This window comes from Dipteris shenzhenensis, chromosome 21 (genome assembly GCF_047967505.1).
Source record: "Dipteris shenzhenensis isolate YYH24624 ecotype China chromosome 21, Dip_SZ_1.0, whole genome shotgun sequence".
NCBI classification, from domain to species: domain Eukaryota; kingdom Viridiplantae; phylum Streptophyta; class Polypodiopsida; order Gleicheniales; family Dipteridaceae; genus Dipteris; species Dipteris shenzhenensis.
Window position 1 is genome coordinate 49,437,038 of NC_141616.1, and position 20,161 is coordinate 49,457,198.

General features: G+C 49.9%; 1 protein-coding gene across 4 annotated transcripts in view; it reads left to right on the top strand.

Moving 5' to 3' along the window:
• LOC147888999 (Inositol monophosphatase family protein) overlaps positions 1-20,161 on the top strand; it is a 144,233-nt gene that overhangs the window by 72,717 nt on the left and 51,355 nt on the right. The window lies entirely within an intron of this gene.

Below are 20,161 nucleotides of genomic sequence, written 5' to 3' on the forward strand. Positions count from 1 at the left end.
TTTGTGCATACCAGACAATAGTAGCAATGCTCCTGCGAGCTCCTCCGCCTCCCCCTTCCAGTTACCTCCCTCAGCAACCTGTGCATCCCTGCCATCCACCTAGTTCTCCACCTCCCCCTTCCAGCTACCTCCATTAGCAACCTGTGCACCCTTGCCATCCACGCGACTAGTTCTCCGCCTCTCCCTCGTGCCTTGCTCCTCGCTGCCTTCCATCAACCCCCCTCCATCTCCTTCACGAAGCACCCTGGTTCTGTTTTTGCTCGAGACCCCACCCACCAAACCTGTGAAGCTTTGCCGCCAACCCCATCGCTTGATCACTGCTATGGTTGCCAGACAGCAGAGTTCCCAATCTTGACCTTAGTGCTACAGCCATCTTGCTCAAATGTAATTCTACTATGTAATTCTACTGCGTTGCCTTCCTATGAGTCCTGTGCAGTATGACCTCAGCACTTTTCGGCACACCACGTCGACGTTCTATATATTGCATTCATATTGCATTCATATGACAGGCAGCTTGCGCATGTGAATCAAGTCCTTGAGGCTCCACGCTTGCTCTTCAATGGTCTCATTCCCCCTTCACACCTGAGCTCCACTACCAGTTGGTTTTCTCACAAACCCAGGGCCAGGGGCTAGGGCTACTAACCTAGGGGCTACCTCTCAGTGGGGGATATTTTTTGGTTTCAGATGGATCCTCCAAGGGCCACAGACCCACTCGCTATCTGGGTTTGCAAGTGGGGTCTGGATGTCACTCCAGCTTAGGAGTTCCTCTGGGTGCTTGATTCCATTCGATGGAAGTTGGCATTCTGAAGCATTGATAAGCTCTCACTTCTAGGTCGTCAGCGGGGGCCCTAGTGGTCAATCAGTTTCTTCTGGCCACATCTACTGGCCACATCTTGGTACGTGGCCTCGTGTTGGACTAAGTCCAGAACTTCCTTTGGTCAAAAGAGCGGATGGTAGTAGAGACACAAGAGCCTGCTGGCAGATAGTCATCCTTTCATAGTCAGAGGGTGGATTGGGCATCACCGACGAGCTCCAAAGTCTAGCAGTCCCTCTTGGGCAAGCTTGTTATCCACAGTCTGCCCTCATGCTCATGAGGGTACTCTATTCATAGCTGGGAGCTTCATCACTAGTGGCCTTGCTGGTGCCTTGCGCTTATCCACACTCTAAGATGTTTCACACGTGAGGTTCACACCCATTTTGGTGAACAAGGTCTTGGCATCCGCAGTCTGTTGGATCCTAGAGGGGCAAACGTGGAAGCTACTATTTCAGCACGGGATCAGCACTTATACTCCATGAAGAGGGGGAGAGTGGTTGTCATCAACAGTTCGATGGATCTTCATGATGGCCCCGTTCGCCCTTTATCACCCTTCATCTAGTCCTTCATCTAGTTTGCGGTGTGGAGACGGGGATTATGGCCAACAGCCTTCTTTAGACAACCCCCCAACAACTAGGAGGAGATTGCCACTCTTCTGGAATGGCTGCCGATATACGGCTCTCGCCGACCAACCTAGAAGTGAGAGCTTATCAATGCTTCAAAATGCCATCTTCCATCAAATGGAATCAAGCACCGGGAGGAACTTCTAAGCTGGAGTGACATCCAAACCCACACCTGAAAACATAGATAGCGAGTGGTCTTGGCCCTCGAGGGATCCACCACCTGAAACCAAAAAATATCCCCCACTGAGAGAGCCCCTGGGTCTGTGAGAAAACCAACTAATTTGTTCCAATTGATTTTCGCACCTGCGGCCATGCAGAAAACCTCCAAGGCAAAAGCCTCACCCTCTCCAATGTCATCTCATCATCCTGTACATACAACGTTGTATCGTCCGCATACTCCGAGTCCAGGAGCTCAGAGTCTCATCCCTGATAAGCAATCGGACTCCCCAAATCCCTATCCGACGAAGGAAGTGATTCATAGCCTCGACAAAGAAAAGGAGCAATTACACTGTGAGTGTGGGCAGCCTTGCATCACTGACCTCTTCAAGCGAAACCTCTCCCCCATCTTGCCACCAATGATGACACTACTGGAAGCTATGTCCTATATAAAGCTAAGATGCCCCGAATCCCAAGCTAAAGGGAAGCCGACTCCAAGGTGCCCTCAAGGAAGGGCCAATCCACTCGATCATAAGCCTTCCTGAAGTCGAGAAGTAGGATTGCCAAATGCTGCCCACTGTGCTATGCCCATTTTGTTGCCTCAAAAAAGGTGAAGACGTAGGTTAGTAGCCCCTAAACCCTAAACCCTAAACCCTAGGTTTGGGGTTTGTGAGAAAACCAATTGGTAGTGGAGCTCAGGTGTGAAGCTCAGGTGTGAAGGGGGAACGAGACCATTGAAGAGCAACCATTGAAGAGCAAGCGTGGAGCCTCAAGGACTTGATTCACATGCGCATATGCATGCAATATATGCAAAAAACCTCTCACCCTCTCCAATGCCATCTCATCATCTTGTTAGGGCATCTCCCACAACCTGGAAGCGCTGGTAGGAGCTTCACGACCTTTTCAATGCCTTGCAAAGTCGCTCATTTTGTTCATGTTGTAGTCGCCCAAGCTTCACAGTAGAATTACGAGGTAGAATGAGAGGCAGAGAAGAATGTTGAAATAGTAGCTTCCACGTTTGCCCCTCCGGGATCAGGTATAGACTGTGGATAACGAGCTTGCCCAATAGGGCTTGCTGACTCTGTAGCTCATCGATCCACCCTTTGTACGAAAGGATGACTATCTGCCAGGCTCTGGGGTCTCTGCTACCATCCTTGCTTGACCAAAGGAAGTTTCGGGGACTAGAGTCTCTTGAGTTGATGAGCCACACATGAACATGACAAACACCCACACGAGGCCACGTACCAAGATGTGGCTAGAAGAATCTGATTGACCACTAGGGCTCTCGCCGGCGGACCTAGAAGTGAGAGCTTATCAATGCTTCAAAATGGCATCTTCCATTGGATGGAATCAAGCACCGAGAGGAACTTCTAAGCTGGAGTGACATCCAGACCCACCTGAAAACACAGATAGCGAGTGGTTCTGGCCCTCGGGGGATCCACCTGAAACCAAAAAATATCCCCCACTGAGAGGTAGCCCCTGGGTCTATGAGAAAACCAACTGATTTGTTCCAATTGATTTTTGCACCTGCGGCCATGCAGAAAACCTCCAAGGCAAAGCCTCACCCTCTCCAATGTCATCTCATCATCCTGTACATACAACGTTGTATCATACGCATACTCCGAGTCCCAAAAGCTCAGATTCTCATCCTTGATAGGCAATCGGCCAGACTCCCCAAATCCCTATCGTCCGAGCACGAAGGAAGTGATTCATAGCCTCGACAAAGAAAAAGAACAATTACGCTGTTAGTGGGCCAGCTGTTAGTGGGCAGCAGCAGCCTTGCCTCACTGACCTCTTCAAGCAAAACCTCTCCCCCATCTTGCCACCCAATGATGACACTGCTGGAAGCTATGTCCTATATAAAGCTAAGATGCCCCGAATCCCAAGCTGAAGGGAAGCGGAGACTCCAAGGTGCCCTCAAGGAAGGACCAATCCACTCGATCATAAGCCTTCTTGAAGTCAAGAAGTAGGATTGCCAAATGTTGCCCACTGTGCTATGCCCATTCTGTTGCCTCGAAAAAGGTGAAGACGTCCAGGATGCTGTGCTCCTTCTGCATGTCATGGATAAGGTTCAAAAGGAGTCGAAATCTCGAGCACTATCGGCAGCCATTTCAGAAGAGTGGTTGCCGATCAATCTCCTCCTGGTTGCTGGGGGGTTTTCTAAAGAAGGCTGCTGGCCGTAATTGCCGTCTCCACACCGCAAACCAGATGAACGGTGAAAAAGGGCGAGTGAGCGGGGCCATCATGAAGATCCATCGCGAACTGTTGACGACAACCACTCTCCCCCTCTTTACAGAGTATAAGTGTTGTGATCCCCTGCTGAAATAGTAGCTTCCATGTTTGCCTTTCTGGGATCCAACAAACTGCGGATAACAAGCTTGCCCAAGAGGGACTGCTAACTCTGGGTGACTTTGGGTTTTGTCTGTGATGCCCAATCCACCCAGGTGTCTCTCCATACACGTAAGGCCCACACGGGTCCCTTACCCTATAACCATCCCACTCAATGTGTGACCTTTCTCCCAAGTTCTTACTTGTGCTGTCCCTCACCTCGCCATTCCAGAAGAGTGGCTGCCGATCAACTCCTCCTGGCTATTGGGGGGTGTCTAAAGAAGGCTGAGAGCCGCGTAATCGTCTCTACACCGCAAACATGCTAAGCCGTAACTGTCTGAAATGTAACTGTAGCCGTAATCGTCTCCACCTTGCTTGGTGATGGGGTCGACCTACCACGCCTTCCCCTAAGGACCTACCACTCGAATCCTCTGCCATGGGAGGAGTGGGTCAATCAATGCACCCGCTCTGCTGAGGCGACTATCCTCTACAACTGTGAATAAGAGAATTGTGGTGTCTACCAACCGCCATCCTACCACTACTAATGGGATGTCGCGTGGAGTGAATGGACCTCATCGACTGGCATGGACTCATGTGTCACAGGTGGCACCATCCAACCTAATAGGATCGTTGCGTCTATGCCTCACTTTCCTAAGCACCATGAACCCCCCTGTCACTGTCTCCAGGTGCCTAAAGGTGTCTCTCCATACGTGTAAGGCCTGCGTGGGTCCCCGCCGAGCCTAACCATCCTACTCACAATGTGTGACCTCTCTCCCAACTGCTGACTTGTGCTGGTGGGTATCCCTCACCTGGCCATTCCAGAAGAGTGGCTGTCGAGTTTCCTCCCTGGCTGCTGGTGGGGGGTGTCTAAATAAGGTTGAGCCGTAATGTCTCCACACTGCAAACAGGCTACAGATGAAGGGTGAGTGGGGCCATCATGAAAAAGGGCGAGTGAGTGGGGCCATCGTGAGGATCCATCGAACTGCTGAGGATAGCAGCCACTCTCCCTCTCCATGGAGTATACGGACGATACAACGTTGTATGTACAGGGTTGTATGTACAGGATGATGAGATGACATTGGAGAGGGTGAGGCTTTTGCCTTGGAGGTTTTCTGCATGGCCGCAGGTGCGAAAATCAATTGGAACAAATTAGTTGGTTTTCTCACAGACCCAGGGGCTCTCTCAGTGGGGGATATTTTTTGGTTTCAGGTGGTGGATCCCTCGAGGGCCAAGACCACTCGCTATCTATGTTTTCAGGTGTGGGTTTGGATGTCACTCCAGCTTAGAAGTTCCTCCCGGTGCTTGATTCCATTTGATGGAAGATGGCATTTTGAAGCATTGATAAGCTCTCACTTCTAGGTTGGTCGGCGAGAGCCGTAGTGGTCAATCAGATTCTTTTGGCCACATCTTGGTACATGGCCTCATGTTGGTGTTTCTCATGTTCATGTGTGACTCATCAGCAGCTCAAGAGACTCTAGTCCCCGAAACTTCCTTTGGTTAAGAGCGGATGGTAGCAGAGACCCCATAGCCTGGCAGATAGTCATCCTTTTGTATCGAACTGCTGATGGCGGCCACTCTCCCCCTCTCCATGGAGTATAAGTATTGATCCCCTGCTGAAATAGTAGCTTCCACATTTGCCCCTCCGAGATCATCAGTAGATTGCGGATAATGAAATGGGGCTTGCTGACTCTACAGCACGGTGATGCCCTGCTCACTCACCCTTTTTCACCCTTCATCCGTAGCCTCTATTTGTGGTGTGGAGACAGCAGCCTTCTTTAGACACCCCCCAATAGCCAAGATCGTCGGCAGCCACCACTCTTCTGGAATGGCCAGGTGAGGGACATCACAAGTAAGCAGTTGGGAGAGAGGTCACACATTGAGTGGGATGGTTAGTAGGCTCGGGGACCCGCGTGGGCCTTACGCGTATGGAGAGACACCTACAGGCACCTGGAGACAGTGGCACTTGTGATAGCAGCAGGGGGTTTGTGGTGCTTAGGCAACGAGCGAACGAGGCATAGACGCAGCGATCCTCACAGGTTGGATGGTGCCACCTGTGACACAGGAGTCCATGCCAGCCGATGAGGACAGTTCACTCCATGCGACATCCCATTAGTAGTGGCAGGACAGTGGTTGGCAGACACCACAGTCCTCTTCTTCAGTCCTCTTCTTCACGGTTATAGAGGACTTTCACCTCAGGAGAGCGGGTGCATTGATCGGTCGATCCACTCCTCCCATGGCAGAGGATTTGAGTGGTAGGTCTTTAGGGGAAGGCGTGGCAGGTCTCGGACCCCATCACCAAGCAAGGTGGAGACGGCTACGGCTACAGTTACAGCTCATCACCCTGTTTGTGGTGTCTGTTTGTGGTGTGGAGACGGTTACATGGCTCAACCTTCTTTAGACACCCCCCAGTAGCCAGGAGGAGATCTCTTCTGGAATGGCCAGCAGGTGAGGGACAACATAAGTTAGCAGTTGGGAGAAAGGTCACACATTGAGTGGGATGGTTAGAGGCTGGGGGAGAAAGGTCACACATTGAGAGTGGGATGGTTAGAGGCCTTACGCGTATGGAGAGACACCTATAGGCACCTGGAGACAGCGGTACTTGCGACAGCGATAGGGGGGTTCATGGTGCTTAGGTGAGCAAGCGAGGCATAGACGCTGCGATCCTCGCATGTTGGATGGTGCCACCTGTGACACAGGATTCCCATGCCAGTCCTCGATGAGGACAGTTCACTCCACGCGACATCTCGTTAGTAGTGGCGGTTGGCAGACACCACAATCCTCTTCTTCACAGTTGCATCGGGGACAGTCACCTCAGGAGAGTGGATTGATTGACCCACTCCTCCCATGGCAGAGGATTCGAGTGGTAGGTCTTTAGGGGAAGGCGTGGTAGCAGGTCGGAGACCCCATTACCAAGCAAGGTGGAGACAGTTATGGCTGTTTGCGGTGTGGAGACGGTTACACGGCTCAACCTTGTTTAGAAACCCCCTAACTAGCAGCCAGAGATTGTTGGTAGCCACTCTTCTAGAATGGCGAGGTCACAAGTCAGCAGTTGGGAGAAAGGTCACACATTGAGTGGGATGGTTATAGGCAGGGGGACTTACGCGTATGCATGTGAGACTCCTTGAGATATCCGGGTCTCTGATGATAAAACCATCCTTTGATATCCTCAAGAAATGATCTTAGTAGAATCAGGTCTTGATAGGGAGCTCGTAATCTCATCTCCTAGAGGAAGTAGTGTGGGTGGTGCATCCAAACTATACTAAAATGGGGGAAGCCACGCCACCACCATTTGTAATCCATGTCTTGTGAAGCAGCGAGATATTTGTGCATACCAGACAATAGTAGTAATGCTCCTGCGAGCTCCTCCACCTCCCCCTTCCAGCTACCTCCCTCAGCAACCTGTGCATCCCTACCATCCACCTAGTTCTCCACCTCCCCCTTCCAGCTACCTCCATTAGCAACCTGTGCACCCTTGCCATCCACGCGACTAGTTCTCCGCCTCTCCCTCGTGCCTTGCTCCTCGCTGCCTCCCATCAACCCCCCTCCATCTCCTTCACGAAGCACCCTGGTTCTGTTTTTGCTCGAGACCCCACCCACCAAACCTGTGAAGCTTTGCCGCCAACCCCATCGCTTGATCACTGCTATGGTTGCCAGACAGCAGAGTCCCCAGTCATGACCTTAGCTCAGCTGTAATTCTACTGCGTTGCCTTCCTATGAGTCCTGTGCAGTATGACCTCAGCACTTTTCGGCACACCACACCAGCAGCGTTCGACGTTCTATATATTGCATTCATATGACAGGCAGCTTGCGCATGTGTGAATCAAGTCCTTGAGGCTCCACGCTTGCTCTTCAATGGTCTCATTCCCCCTTCACACCTGAGCTCCACTACCAGTTGGTTTTCTCACAAACCCAGGGCCAGGGGCTACTAACCTAGGGGCTACCTCTCAGTGGGGGATATTTTTTGGTTTCAGATGGATCCTCCGAGGGCCACAGACCCACTCGCTATCTGGGTTTGCAAGTGGGGTCTGGATGTCACTCCAGCTTAGGAGTTCCTCTGGGTGCTTGATTCCATAGTTGGCATTCTGAAGCATTGATAAGCTCTCACTTCTAGGTCGTCAGCAGGGGCCCTAGTGGTCAATCAGTTTCTTCTGGCCACATCCTACTGGCCACATCTTGGTACGTGGCCTCGTGTTGGTGTTTCTCATGTTCCTCAGCTCAAGAGGCTAACTAAGTCCAGAACTTCCTTTGGTCAAAAGAGCGGATGGTAGTAGAGACACAAGAGCCTGCTGGCAGATAGTCATCCTTTCATAGTCAGCAGAGGGTGGATTGGGCATCACCGACAAGCTCCAAAGTCCAAGCAGTCCCTCTTGGGCAAGCTTGTTATCCACAATCTGCCCTCATGCTCATGAGGGTACTCTATTCATAGCTGGGAGCTTCATCACTAGTGGCCTTGCTGGTGCCTTGCGCTTATCCACACTCTAAGATGTTTCACACGTGAGGTTCACACCCATTTTGGTGAACAAGGTCTTGGCATCCGCAGTCTGTTGGATCCTAGAGGGGAAAACATGGAAGCTACTATTTCAGCAGGGGATCAGCACTTATACTCCATGAAGAGGGGGAGAGTGGTTGTCATCAACAGTTCGATGGATCTTCATGATGGCCCCGCTCACTCGCCCTTTTTCACCCTTCATCTAGTTTGCGGTGTGGAGACGGGGATTATGGCCAACAGCCTTCCAACAACCAGGAGGAGATTGCCACTCTTCTGGAATGGCTGCCGATATCAGTGCTCGAGTACGCCGACTCCTTTTGAACCTTATCCATGACATGTAGAAGGAGCGCAGCATCCTGGACGTCTTCACCTTTTTCGAGGCAACAGAATGGGCGTAGCATAGTGGGCAGCATTTGGCAATCCTACTTCTCGACTTCAAGAAGTCTTATGATCGAGTGGATTGGTCCTTCCTTGAGGGCACCTTGGAGAGACTCGGCTTCCCTTCAACTTGGATTCGGGGCATCTTAACTTTATATAGGACATCGCTTCCAGCAGTGTCATCATTGGTGGCAAGATGGGGGAGAGGTTTCGCTTGAAGAGGTCAGTGAGGCAGGGCTGCCCACTAATAACGTAATTGTTTCTTTTCTTTGTCGAGGCTATGAATCACTTCCTTTGTGCTTGAACGATAGGGATTTGGGCAGTCCGATTGCCTATCATCAGGGATGAGACTCTGAGCTCCTGGACTCAAAGTATGCGGACGATACAATGTTGTATGTACAGGATGATGAGATGACATTGGAGAGGGTGAGGCTTTTGCCTTGGAGGTTTTCTGCATGGCCGCAGGTGCGAAAATCAATTGGAACAAATCAGTTGGTTTTCTCACAGACCCAGGGGCTCTCTCAGTGGGGGATAATTTTTGGTTTCAGGTGGATCCCCCGAGGGCCAGGACCAGGAGTCGCTATCTATGTTTTCAGGTGCCTCTAGATGTCACTTCAGCTTAGAAGTTCCTCCCGGTGCTTGATTCCATTCGATGGAAGATGGCATTTTAAAGCATTGATAAGCTCTCACTTCTAGGTCGACCGCCGGCGAGAGCCCTCCGGCGAGAGCCCTAGTGGTCAATCAGATTCTTCTGGCCACATCTTGGTACGTGGCCTCGTGTTGGTGTTTCTCATGTTCATGTGTGGCTCATCAGCTCAAGAGACTCTAGTCCCCGAAACTTCCTTTGGTCAAGAGTGGATGGTAGCAGAGACCCCACAGTCTGGCAGATAGTCATCCTTTCGTATAGAGGGTGGATCGACGAGCTACAGAGGCAGCAAACCCTATTGGGCAAGCTCGTTATCCATAGTCTATACCTCTGGGGCAAACGTGGAAGCTACTATTTCAGCAGGGGATCAGCACTTATACTCCGTGGAGAGGGGGAGAGTGGTTGCTGTCCTTAGCAGTTCGATGGATCTTCACGATGGCCCCACTCACTCGCCCTTTTTCACCCTTCATCTGTAGCCTTTGCAGTGTGGAGACATTACAGCTTCAACCTTATTTAGACACCCCCCAGCAGCCAGGGAGGAAGTCTCGGTAGCCACTCTTTTGGAATGGCTAGGTGAGGGACACCCAGCACAAGGGCGAGAGGTCATACATTAAGTGGGATGGTTAAGGCTCTCATCGGGGACCCACGCGGACCTTACGCATATGGAGAGACACCTATAGGCACCTGGAGACAGCGACAGGGGGGTTCGTGGTGCTTAGGCAAGTGAGGCGTAGACGCAGCGATCCTACCAGGTGGAAGGTGCCACCTGTGACACATGAGTCGATGCCAATCGATGAGGATAGTTCACTCCATGCGGCATCCTATTAGTAGAGGTAGGATGGCGGTTGGTAGACACCACAGTCCTCTTATTCACAGTTGTAGAGGACAGTCGCCTCAGCAGAGCGGGTGCATTGATTGACCCACACTCCTCCCATGGCAGAGGATTCGAGTGGTAGGTCTTTAGGGGAAGGCGTGGTAGGTCGACCCCATCACCAAGCAAGCTAGAGACTACAGTTACGGCTTAGACAGCAGTTACGACTCAGCTTGTTTGCGGTGTGGAGACGATTACACGGCTCAGCCTTCTTTAGACATCCCCCAATAGCCAGGAGGAGTTAATTGGCAGCCACTCTTCTGGAATGGCGAGGTGAGGGACAACACAAGTAAGCAGTTGGGAGAAAGGTCACACAGTGGCAAGACGGCAGTTGGCAGACACCATAGTGGCATGGCAGACACCACAATCCTCTTCTTCATAGTTGTAGAGGACAGTAGCCTCAGGAGAGTGGATTGATTGACCCACTCCTCCCATGGTAGAGGATTTGAGTGGTAGGTCTTTCGGGGAAGGCGTGGCAGGTCGAGCCCATCACCAAGCAACGTGGAGACAGAGAGTGGAGACAGAGACGGTTACGCAGCTCAACCTTCTTTAGAAACCCCCCACAGCCAGAGATTGTGGTAGCCACTCTTCTGGAATGACGAGGTGAGGGACATCACAAGTCAGCAGTTGGGGGAAAGGTCACACATTGAGTGGGATGGTGGTTACAGGCTGGGGGACCCGCGCGGGCCTTACACGTATGGAGAAACACCTACATGCACCTGGAGACAGCGGCACTTGTGATAGTAGTAGGGGGTTCATGGTGCTTAGGCGCGAGGCATAGACGCAGCGATCCTCGTAGGTTGGATGGTGCCACTTGTGACACAAGAGTCCATGCCACTCGATGAGGATAGTTCACCCCACGCAGCATCCCGTTAGTAGTGGCAGGATGGCGGTTGGCAAACACCACAGTCCTCTTCTTCACAGTCACAGAGGACAGTCGCCTCAAGAGAGGGGGTGCATTGATTGACCCACTCCTCCCATGGCAGAGGATTCGAGTGGTAGGTCTTTAGGGGAAGGCATCGTAGGTCAACCCCATCACCAAGCAGGATTTCAAGTTCAGCAATGGAGGCTCTGGTTGTAGGAGGGACGGTTATAGACTGGGATCCTGGGGAGTGGCGGTGGCCAACCCAGAGATCTCAGGGACCTCGATGACTTTCTTTGTACTAAAGAACTATAAGCAGAGTACAACTCAATATCATGTATCAAGATCCCTGGTGCTATAGAGGCCTAGTGGGCTGTGAGAATTTCTTGAATCCGTGGCTGTCGAGTAGTGGTACGTCGTGGCGACAGGCAAGCTCTACGTGTGCACCGTATCAGGTGAGCCATGTCTAGGGACTCCTTCGGCTAGAGCAGTTTCCATTAAGAAGGGAAGAGATAGGTCGTACCTGAACTCCATGGTCTCGAAAGTCGCCTACCTCCGCTACCTCCGTGGATCCCCAATCATCTCGTAGCTAGTAGCTCCTCCTCTGTCTCACTGTGTCCCAAGGCATCCTTAGATATGAAGAAATATGTGATAGTATGATGCATCTAGTCAGTCTGAGTCACATGTACTGCATTCTCTATCTGCTGCTATCAGAGATCTGATCATTCAATTTCAGTCCCTTCTGCTGCTATCAGAGATCTGATCATTCAATTTCAGTCCCTTGTGGCTTGTATGAGACCCTCTGCTATATTCTTTGTCACATAGCCCCATGAGGGCTCTTGCCTACGTTAATAAATCTTTCTTTCTTTCTTTCTTTCTAGCAGTTACAAACCATTGCAAACCTGATCATAAAAATGGAGCAATCGTGTCAGTGCACCAAAACTCAGGAAGAGGTAGTGAAAGCGGCGGCCTTTGATCTCATAATAAATTGGGCAGAAACATAAGAAGTGCTCCTCTTGTCTCTCCCTCAAGGTGCATAGTTTGCATACCCCTCTGGATATGCCTCCCGCTATGCTTGTCTCGATCTCCAGTTGATGTGACGAGATTCGTATTTTCACAATGGCAATCCTCAATGCATGTGACTCCTCGAGATATCGGGGTCTCTGATGATAAAACTATCCTCTGATATCCTCAAGAAATGATCTCAGTAGAACTGGGTCTTGGTAGGGAGCTCGTAATCTCATCTCCTAGAGGAAGTAGTGTGGGTGGTGCATCCAAACTATGGGGGAAACCACCATCTGTAATCCATGTCTTGTGAAGCAGCGAGATATTTGTGCATACCAGACAGTAGTAGCAATGCTCCTGCGAGCTCCTCCACCTCCCCCTTCTAGCTACCTCCCTCAGCAACCTGTGCACCCCTACCATCCACCTCGCGACGACTAGTTCTCTGCCTCTCCCTCATGACCTGCCGCGCCTCCTCGCCCATCAACCCCCCACCATCACCTTCACGAAGCACCCTGGTTTTGTTTTTGCTCGAGACCATACCCACCAAACCTGTGAAGCTTTGCTGCCAACCCCATCACTTGATCACTGCTGTGGTTTGGTTCCCAGTCCGCCGGTCCCCAGTCCCCAGTCGTGACCTTAGTGCTACAGCCGTCTTGCTCAGCTGTAATTCTACTACGTTGCCCTCCTGTGAGTCCTGTGCAGTATGACCTATTCGAGCACTTTTCAGTGCACCACACCAGGAGCATTCGACGTTCTATATATTGCATGCATATGACAGGCAGCTTGCGCAGGTGAATCAAGTCCTTGAGGCTCCACGCTTGCTCTTCAATGGTCTCATTCCCCCTTCACACCTGAGCTCCACTACTAGGTTGTTTTCTCACAAACCCAGGGCCAGGGACTACCTCTCAGTGGGGGATATATTTTGGTTTCAGGTGGATCCTCCGAGGGCCACAGCCACTCGTTATGTGGGTTTTCAAGTGGGGTCTAGATGTCACTCCAACTTAGGAGCTCCTCCCGGCGGTGATTCCATTCGACGGGAGTTGGCATTCTGAAGCATTGATAAGCTCTGCACTTCTAGGTCGGTCGGCGGGGGCCCTAATGGTCGATCAGGTTCTTCTGGCCACATCTTGTTACGTGGCCTCGTGTTGGTGTTTCTCATGTCAGCTCAAGAGGCCAGAACTTCCTTTGGTCAAAAGAGCGGATGGTAGCAGAGACACAAGAGCCTGCTGGCAGATAGTCGTGACCTTAGTGCTACAGCCGTCTTGCTCAGCTGTAATTCTACTACGTTGCCCTCCTGTGAGTCCTGTGCAGTATGACCTATTCGAGCACTTTTTAGCGCACCACACCAGTAGCATTCGACGTTCTATATATTGCATGCATATGACAGGCAGCTTATGCGGGTGAATCAAGTCCTTGAGGCTCCACGCTTGCTCTTCAATGGTCTCATTCCCCCTTCACACCTGAGCTCCACTACTAGGTTGTTTTCTCACCTAGCAGGGCTACCTCTCACAGTGGGGGATATTTTTTGGTTTCAGGTGGATCCTCCGAGGGCCACAGCCACTCGCTATTTGGGTTTTCAAGTGGGGTCTAGATGTCACTCCAGCTTAGGAGCTCCTCCCGGCGGTGATTCCATTCGACGAAAGTTGGCATTCTGAAGCATTGATAAGCTCTCCACTTCTAGGTCGGCGGGGGCCCTAATGGTCGATCAAGTTCTTCTGGCCACATCTTGTTACGTGGCCTCGTGTTGGTGTTTCTCATGTCAGGTCAAGAGGCCAGAACTTCCTTTGGTCAAAAGAGCGGATGGTAGCAGAGACACAAGAGCCTGCTGGCAGATAGTCGTGACCTTAGTGCTACAGCCCTCTTGCTTTAGCTGTAATTCTACTACGTTGCCCTCCTGTGAGTCCTGTGCAGTATGACCTATTCGAGCACTTTTCAGCGCACCACACCAGCAGCATTCGACGTTCTATATATTGCATGCATATGACAGGCAGCTAGCACGGGTGAATCAAGTCCTTGAGGCTCCACGCTTGCTCTTCAATGGTCTCATTTCCCCTTCACACCTGAGCTCCACTACTAGGTTGTTTTCTCACAAACCCAGGGCCAGGGGCTATACCTCTCAGTGGGGGATATTTTTTGGTTTCAGGTGGATCCTCCGGGGGCCATAGCCACTCGCTATCTGGGTTTTCAAGTGGGGTCTAGATGTCACTCCAGCTTAGGAGCTCCTCCCGGCGGTGATTCCATTCGACGGGAGTTGGCATTCTGAAGCATTGACCTCACCTCGCCATTCCAAAAGAGTGGCTGCCGATCTGTGGCTACTGGGGGGTTTCTAAAGAAGGCTATGAGCCCGTGTAACCGTATCCACACTGCAAATAGCCGTAACCGTCGTCTCCACCTTGCTTGGTGATGGGGTCGACCTGCCACGCCTTCCCCTAAAGACCTACCACTTGAATCCTCTGCCATGGGAGGAGTGGGTCAATCAATGCACCGCTCTCCTGAGGCGACTGTCCTCTTGCAACTGTCCTCTGCAACTGTGAAGAAGAGGATTGTGGTGTCTGCCAACTGCCATCCTTCCACTACTAACGAGATGCCGTGTGGGTGAACTGTCCTCATGCATGGGACTCCTGTGTCACAGGTGGCACCATCCCCAACCTGTGAGGATCGTTGCATCTACGCCTCTTGCTCACCTAAGCACCACGAACCCCCTATCGTTGTCGCAAGTACCACTCTCTCTAGGTGCCTGTAGGTGTCTCTCCATACGCGTAAGGCCCACGCGGGTCCCCCAGCCTATAACCATCCCACTCAATGTGTGACCTTTCTCCCAACTGCTGACTTATGTTGGTGGGCCATTCCAGAAGAGTGGCTGCCGAGCAATCTCCTCCTGGTTACTGGGGGGTGTCTAAAGAGCCGTGTAACCGCAGGGGGCTGCTGAGCCATAATCATAGCCGTAACCATCTCCTCCTTGCTTGGTGATGGGGTCGAGACCTTGCCATGCCTTCCCCTAAAGACCTACCACTCGAATCCTCTACCATGGGAGGAGTGGGTCAATCAATGCACCCGCTCTCCTAAGGCAACTGTCCTCTATAACTGTGAAGAAGAGGTCTGTGGTGTCTGCCACTGCCACTACTAACGGGGATGCCGCATGCAGAAAACCTCCAAGGCAACAAAGCCTCACCCTCTCCAATGTCATCTCATCAAATTGTGCATACAACGTTGTATCGTCCGCATACTCTGAGTCCAAGAGCTCGGAGTCTCATCTCTGCTGATAAGGCAATCAGACTCCTCGAATCCCTATCGTCCGAGCACGAAGGAAGTGATTCATAGCCTCGACAAAGAAAAGGAACAATTACACTGCGAGTGGTTGGACAGCCTTGCCTCACTGATCTCTTCAAGCAAAACCTCTCCCCGATCTTGCCACCAATGATGACACTGCTAGAAGCTGTGTCCTATATAAAGTTAAGATGCCCCGATGAAGGGAAGCGAGTCTCTCCAAGGTGCCCTCGAGGAAGGACCAATCCACTCGATCATAAGCCTTCTCAAAGTCGAGAAGTAGGATTGCCAAATGCTGCCCACTGTGCTACGCCCATTCCGTTGCCTCGAAAAAGGTGAAGACGTGTAGGATGTTGTGCTCCTTCTGCATGTCATGGATAAGGTTCAAAAGGAGTCGGCGTATAAGTGTTGATCCCCTACTGAAATAGTAGCTTCCACGTTTGCCCTTCCAGGATCCACCAACAGACTGTGGATAACAAGCTTGCCCAAGAGGGACTGCTGGACTCTAGAGCTCGTCGGTGATGCCCAATCCACCCTCTAACTATGAAAGGATGAATACCTGCCACAGGCTCTTGTGTCTCTACTACCATCCGCTCTTTTGACCAAAGGAAGTTCTGGTGGTGGATTCTAGCCTCTTGAGCTGAGGAACATGAGAAACACCAACACGAGGCCACGTACCAAGATGTGGCTAGTAGATGTGGCCAGAAGAAACTGATTGACCACTAGGGCCCCTGCCCGCCGACGACCTAGAAGTGAGATCTTATCAATGCTTCAGAATGCCAATGGAATCAAGCACCGAGAGGAACTCCTAAGCTGGAGTGACATCCAGACCCCACTTGAAAACCCAGAGAGCGAGCGTGGGTCTGTGGCCCTCGGAGGATTCATCTGAAACCAAAAAATATCCCCCACTGAGAGGTAGCCCCTAGGTTAGTAGTGGAGCTCAGGTGTGAAGGGGGAATGAGACCATTGAACAGCAAGCGTGGAGCCTCAAGGACTTGATTCACATGCGCAAGCTGCCTGTCATATGCATGCAATATATAGAACGTCGAACGCTGCTAGTGTGGTGCAGCAAGCATGGAGCCTCAAGGACTTGATTCACATGCGCAAGCTGCCTGTCATATGCATGCAATATATAGAACGTCAAACGCTGCTAGTGTGGTGCGCCGAAAAGTGCTGCCTTCGAATAGGTCACACTGCACAGGACTCATAGGAAGGCAATGCAGAGTAGAATTACAGCTGAGCAAGATGGCTGTAGCACTAAGGTCATGACTGGGACTGTGGGAACCATAGCAGTGATCAAGCGATGGGGTTGGCAGCAAAGCTTCACAGGTTTGGTGGGTGTGGTCTCGAGCAAAAACAGAACCAGGGTGCTTCGTGAAGGAGATGGCGGGGGGTTGATGGGAGGCAGCGAGGAGCAGGACACGAGGGAGAGGCGGAGAACTAGTCGCGAGGTGGATGGCAAGGGTGCACAGGTAGCTAATGGAGGGGGGGGGAGGTGGAGGAGCTCGCAGGAGCATTGCTACTACTGTGTGGTATGCACCGATATCTCGCTGCTTCACAAGACATGGATTACAGATGGTGGGGATCGCGGCTTCCCCCATTTAAGTATAGTTTGGATGCACTACCCACTACTTCCTCTAGGAGATGAGATTACGAGCTCCCTACCAAGACCCAGTTCTACTGAGATCATTTCTTGAGGATATCAGAGGATGGTTTCATCATCAGAGACCCCGATATCTCGAGGAGTCTCACATGCATTGAGGATTGCCATTGGGAAAATACGGGTCTCGTCACATCATCGAGACAAGCAGAGCGGGAGGGATATCCAAAGGGGTATGCAGGCGATGCACCTTGGGGGAGAGATAGAGGAGCACTTCTTATGTTTCTACCCAATTTATTATGAGATCAAAGGCTGCTTTCACTACCTCTTCCTGGGTTTTGGTCCACTGACACGACTGCTCCATTATTATGATCATGTTTGCAATGGTTTGTAACTGCTAGAAAGAAAGAAAGATTTATTAACATAGGCAAGACGCTCATGGGGCTATGCGACAAAGAATATAGCAGAGGGTCTCATACAAGCCACAAGGGACTGAAACTGAATGATCAGATCTCTGATAGCAGTAGATAGAGAATGCAGTACATGTGACTCAGACTGACTAGATGCATCATACTATCACATATTTCTTCATATCTAAGGATTCCTTGGGACACAGTGAGACATAGGAGGAGCTACTAGCTACGAGATAACTGGGGATCATGACTGGGGATCGCGAGGTATGGATCGGAGGTAGCAGAGGTTAGGCGAATTTCGAGACCACGGAGTTCAGGTGCTATCTCTGCCCTCCTTAATGGAAACTGCTCTAGCCGAGGAGTCCCTCGACATGGCTCACCTGATACGGTGCACACATAGAGCTTGCCCACTGCCATGACGTACCACTACTCGTCGATAGCTATGGATTCAAGAAATTCTCACAGCCCACTAGGCCTCTATAGCACCAGTGATCTTGATACATGATATTGAGTTGTACTCAGCTTGTTGTACTCAGCTTATAGTTTTTTAGTATAATCACACACCAAAATGGAAAGGGAAGCCCCTCTTATATAGGGGCTGGAGGGGGGCTAGTCGGCCAGCCCTGCTGGTCGGGTTTTTCCAAGCAGTAGTGCATGAAGATTCTTGCATATTTCTATGCATATTTGTATATTAGATACACACACATTAATTGCACATATGAGATGCATATTAGATGCACATGCATCTAACATCAATATTGAAACATGTTAATGCATCTAAGGCTGCATGCTATCTATTGCCAATGCTTTATGCATATAAACCAAGCTCTTTATCGGAGAAATGGTCATGGTGGAGAACTATAAATCATACGCTAGTGAGCAGCACGTTGGCCCCTTCCGCAAGAGCTCTATTGGCTGATGATATGTTGTTTGTCTTGGCAAGTGTGCAAAACCAATGCGCTTGAACAAAGTAGTAGATCTAATTCACAATTCAAGCAATCATCAAAATCTAGATAAGGTTCAAGTCTTAATACATTTTTAAGAAATAATTGACTTGGATGATGGTAATTTTGAGCCTATAACAAGCTTATATTTCACTTTAACTAGGGTTTCCTTTAAGGATAGCTCCTCTAAGTATTACCTTGATGATTGGGCCAACAACTTTACAAAGGTCACTAAGAAATTGAGAGCCAAAGGTGTAGACTTGGATAACAATTGATTCTTGATTATACAAGGTGAGGTTGATTTTGCCTCTAAAGATAGCTCCTCTAAGTATTACTCTGATGATTAGGCCAACTACTTGTCCAAGTTAGATGAATAAGCGTTGTGTTTTTTAGTATATGGAAACTTTGGAGATAGATAAAGAGTTTTTTTGTAGGTATCACAATGAATGAGTATGTACTTTTTGAATATTATAGTCAATGAATATGTACTTTTTGAATATATATGCTTGGTCTTTAAAATTTAATATGTATTCAAATATACACTTCACTTATAATAAGCAAATTTATCTTCTGCTAAACATAATATGCATGTTAAGTTAACAAATATACAACTTACACATAATATGCAAACAAGATGCATTTTATGTTAACAAATATACATATATATGCATAATTGTTTATATACCCCACCCTTGTCTCAAAGGTAGCAACCCAGCGAGCACTTGTCGCGCCTACATTTGAAAACAATGAAAGAGCTTTATATATCCCACCCTTGTCACAAAGGCAGTAGCCCAGCAAGCACTTGTCGTGCCTACATTTGAACATGCATCTCTGTGGATGCATACCGCCTGTTAGAGCTCATCTGGTGATGTATTGGACATGGATGGTGTCCTTTGAGATCATAGTGGGACTAGGCATCTTGTTTGCCATAGTGGGGTTTGTGGGAGATTCTGGAATGTCAGAATTGAGTTTGATGGTCCCTCTCTCTCTCTATCACACACACACACACACACATGCTTTTTTTTGTGTTAGAATTAACATATAAGACATAGTAGTCTGTAACTTGTACCTTGTAACTTGAAGCAACAGTTTCCTATTCCTCGATATCCTGGATAGATTGGATGGATCAGCATGTTTCAGCCGTATCGACTTCTTGAACAGTGGCTACCATATCAAGTCAGGGAGGATGTGCATAAGACCGCATTTCGCACATCATTTCGTTTGTATGAGTATCTAGTTATGCCTTTCGGTCTTACAAATGCCCCTGCCACTTTCAATCGCATGATGGACAGGATTTTCATCATCGCTCGTTCATCACAGGAGTCTTCTTTGATGATATCTTGGTTTATTCCAAGAATGAAGAGGAGCACAAAGTACATTTGGCCATAGTCTTTGAGGAGCTTCGTAAGCATAAGCTCCACATCAATCCTAAGAAGAGTGAATTCTTCCTTTCGGAAATACACTATCTTGGGCATATTGTTTCCAAGGATGGTATCCGGCCAAGGTTGAGGCTATCAAGAATTGGCCCGAACTCAAGTCCGTGCATGAGGTTCGTAGTTTTCTTGGATTATGTTCATATTATAGAAGGTTCATTTGGCATTTTGCTTTGATTGCTGCCCCTCTTCATGAATTAACAAAGAAGAAGGTTCCATTCAAGTGGACGCGGATCTGGAAAGGAAAGCTTTCTTTGCACTAAAGGATGCAATCATTTGTGGGCCCGTACTTATTATTCCTGACTTGCATAAACCATTCTTTGTGGAATGTG